This window comes from Coffea arabica, chromosome 5e, assembly GCF_036785885.1.
Source record: "Coffea arabica cultivar ET-39 chromosome 5e, Coffea Arabica ET-39 HiFi, whole genome shotgun sequence".
Classification (NCBI taxonomy): Eukaryota; Viridiplantae; Streptophyta; class Magnoliopsida; order Gentianales; family Rubiaceae; genus Coffea; species Coffea arabica.
The window spans coordinates 40791474-40795747 of NC_092318.1; the positions used below are offsets into that span (position 1 = coordinate 40791474).

General features: G+C 43.3%; 1 non-coding gene across 1 annotated transcript; it reads left to right on the forward strand.

The window, feature by feature from the left end:
- The first annotated feature begins 3323 nt into the window (after positions 1–3323).
- Positions 3324–3430, forward strand: LOC140007119 (small nucleolar RNA R71). The gene has a single exon (XR_011814676.1). It is a non-coding gene; the product is annotated as a small nucleolar RNA R71 (small nucleolar RNA).
- Positions 3431–4274: the final 844 nt, after the last annotated feature.

Genomic DNA, 4274 nt, shown 5'->3' on the forward strand with positions numbered 1-4274 from the left:
TCCAGGTTGAACTCCTGTAGCAACAATATCCACCGTATCAATCGCGGTTTTGCCTCTTTTTTGGTCAACAAATATCGCAAAGCTGCATGATCAGAAAAAATAATAACTTTAGCACCAAGTAAATAAGACCGAAATTTTTCTAAGGCAAAAACAACTGCTAAAAGCTCCTTTTCGATGGTTGAATAGTTCAATTGAGCTCCGTTCAAGGCTCGAGATGCGTAGTAAATAGCATGAGCTGCCTTTCCTACTCTTTGACCCAATACTGCACCAACTGCATAGTCACTGGCGTCACACATGATCTCGAATGGGAGGTTCCAGTCAGGGGGTTGGATAATAGGTGAGGTGGTCAATAACTCCTTTAACTTATTGAATGCCCCCTTACATGTTTCATCAAATTCGAAGGATACATCTTTTTGCAAAAGTTGGAACAAGGGTGCTCCAATTTTCGAGAAGTCCTTGATTACCTTCTATAGAAACCTGCGTGACCCAAAAAGGAACGAACTTCCCGCACACTCGCGGGGTAAGGTAAAGTAGATATAACATCTATTTTTGCCTTATCAACCTCAATACCTGTAGATGATACAACATGACCCAAAACTATCCCGTGTTCAACCATAAAATGACATTTTTCCCAATTAAGCACGAGATTAGTTTCTATACACCTTACTAAGATCAATTTCAGGTTATCTAGACAGTTTTCAAAACTTTCACCATATACACTGAAATCGTCCATGAAAATCTCAATAATTTTCTCAACATATTCTGAAAAAATACTTACCATGCATCTTTGGAAGGTAGCAGGTGCATTACATAATCCAAATGGCATCCTTCGGTATGCAAATGTTCCAAATGGGCAGGTGAAAGTAGTCTTCTCTTGGTACTCGGGTGCGATGGCAATTTGAAAATAACCTGAAAATCCATCCAAGAAACAATAGTAAGCTCGACATGCTAATCGCTCCACCATCTGGTCAATGAAAGGGAGGGAAAAATGGTCCTTTTTCGTGACGGCATTTAGCTTTCGGTAATCGATACACTGTCGCCATCCGGTGGGCTTTCGAATTGGTACGAGCTCACCCTCTTGGTTTGATTCCACTGTCACCCTTGCCTTCTTCGGGACCACCTGTACTGGACTTACCCACGGGCTATCTGATATTGCAAATATAATTTCAACGTCCAGCAGTTTTAAAATCTCTTTCTTTACGACCTCCATCATGAGAGGATTTAATCTCCGTTGAGCTTGCCGTACGGGTTTAGCATTCTCCTCGAGTCGAATTCGGTGCATACACACCGCAGGGCTAATTCCCTTGATGTCGGCGATGGTCCATCCTATCGCCTGCTTGTGTTCCCTAAGAACTCGAAGTAGTTTCTCTTCTTGAACCTTTGATAAATCCGCGGAGATGATCACTGGAAGTGTCTCCCCTTCACCTAAGTATACATACTTTAGGTGTTTCGGCAATGGTTTTAGTTCCAAGACAGGTGCCTGCACCACAGATGGAAGTAATCTTTGATGAGGTTCGGGTATGAAAATCGGTGCAAGATCATACCTTGTCTTCGTGGTTGGTAACGTTTGCAACGATCCAATCACGCATTTAAACTCTTCACTCAACTCTACCCTAGAGGTCGTTTCGGATTCAAAGTGCCTGGTCAGGACGACCTCTAGTTCATCCCTGCCTTCAATTTCAAAAACCTCCTGTATAGCAGGGTCAATAACATTTACCGAGAAAACAGAGCCAATATTTGAATCGGATGGATATTTCATGGTCTCAAAGATGTTAAAGTGAACAATCTCACCATCAAATTCTATAGACAAAGTACCCTTATTAACATCAATTTTGGTTCGGGCTGTACTCAAAAAGGGTCTACCTAACAACAAAGGTGACGGATCACGGGAGTGTTCATCCTCCATGTCGAGCACATAAAAATCAGCTGGAAAAACCAATTCATTAATTTTTACCAAAACATCTTCAATCAACCCGTCAGGGTATGCATTGGTCCTGTCAGCTAATTGAATTATTATCCCAGTCTCTTTCAAAGGGCCTAAGTTTAAGGAGGCATAAATGGACTTTGGCATGACATTAATTGAGGCTCCCAGGTCTAACATGGCCTTCCCAATCAAAGTATTACCTATCCTACAAGGAATAGTAAACATACCTGGATCTCCGCATTTCGGTGGAAGCTTTCTTTGTAGAATTGCTGAAACATTCTCCCCAACTATAACTCGTTCATCCCCCTTCAACCGCTTGCGGTTGGCACACAGGTCCCTCAAAAATTTTGCGTACCTGGGTACTTGTTTAATCGCATCCAGTAGGGGTATGTTGATCTCCACCTTGCGAAAGATCTCTGAGACCTCTTTTTCCTTGTCTTGCTTCTTTGGTTTCTCTAACCTGCTAGGAAAGGGAGGTGGATTAGTTTTAGCTATAGGAATTGGGTTCGAGGGTACCTTTGCATTTTTGTTACCTCTGTCCTCCTCTTCTAATTCTTTCTCGATCCGTTCCTCGTCATTGTCTTTAGAAATCACGGGTTCGGGTCCTTGAACTTCCTTCCCACTCCTTAAGGTCATTGCGCTTACATTCTTTGGATTCGTCTCAGGTTGAGATGACAACTTCCCTTGAACTTGGGACTCCAAACGGTTGATTGTTATGGCCATTTGATTCATTTGATTTTGCAATGATTGCACCTGTCCCAGTTGATTCCTCATGCTTTGCAAGTCTGAATCCGTCTTTTGTTGGTTAGCAAGTAATTGCTTCATCATTTCTTCCATGGACGGACTTGAGTTTGAAGGGGGTGGTGGTGGTGGTGGGCGAGGATGGTACTGCTGTTGGTGTCCTTGCTGTCTATTTGGCACAAAGTTAGACTGCCTATTTCCTCTATAGCTAAGGTTGGGGTGATCCCTCCAACCAGGATTGTAGGTGTTTGAGTACGGGTCGTACTGCTTTCTTGGCGCGGGCGCGTGGCCAGCCATGTTCACCTGTTCTGCAGTTTCTTCTTGAACCAGTGGACACATTTCCGTAGGATGACCTACGGCAGTGCACACCCCACACACTTTGACTTGTGAAGCACTCCCCACAGCTAATTGTCTTACGAAAGATGTTAATTCGGAGATCTGCTGTTGGATAGAGGACGTTTCCACCTCATTCACCCTACGCGTCGGGATGTCCTCTCTTGAACCAAACTGCTGTGAGTTCTCAGCCATCCCTTCAATCAACTCCCATGCTCCTCGAGGGGTTTTGTTCACCAACGCCCCTCCACTTGCAGCATCGATTATGCTTCTGTCCCTGAAAAGTAACCCCTCATAGAAATATTGAATGAGCAGTTGCTCACTTATCTGATGCTGAGGGCATTTGGTGCACAGTTTCTTAAATCTCTCCCAGTACTCATAGAGAGACTCGCTAGGGTGTTGTTTGATACCACATATCTCTTTCCTCAGGCTCGCAGCTCGAGACGCCGAAAAGTACTTGTCCAGAAATTTTTTCTTCAATTGATCCCACGTGGTGATACTACCAGGCGGTAGGTAGTAGAGCCAGTCTTTTGTAGAGTCCTTCAAAGAGAAGGGGAAAGCCCTCATCTTTATTTGCTCTTCTGTAATTCCCGGAGGCTTCATACTGTTGCAAACGACGTCGAACTCTTGCAAGTGCTTGTAGGGCTCCTCACCTGGTAGACCATGGAAAGATGGCAATAGATGAATTAGACCAGATTTTAGTTCAAAGGGAGTGTCATCATTTAAATGTGAAAAAGTAATGCACAAGGGCTGCTGATTTAAATCAGGAGCAGCCAACTCCCTTAGTGTTCGTGCATTTGCCATAGTGACTTCCTCTCGGTCTGAATCACTTGAATTGTCACCAGACAAATTTGTCGGCTCAACCTCTGGATCAAGTTCCTGAGGAGCAATATCGTATTGCTCCTCCCTGAGCCGCCTGGTTTCTTTTCTCGTTCTACGCGCGGTCTTCTCTACTTCAGGGTCGAAAATTAATTCGCCTGTACGAGAAGAGCGAGGCATAAACTAGAAAAATACCAGAAAAAAATTAACTTAAAAAGAAACAAATGATTAACGTCAGTCCCCGGCAACGGCGCCAAAAATTGACAGGTGCCGAGCCTGTGCAATAATAAATACCTACTTGAGAAAAATAAATTTTCTGTGTATAGTAGTGAGTAGGGTCGAATCCACAGGGACTGGAAAAAATTCGATTCTTTTCAAGTTCGGGACACGGGGGATTTTTATCAAGATGAAATTAAAAATAAATAATTAAACAATTTGACTAAAAATAATTAACCAA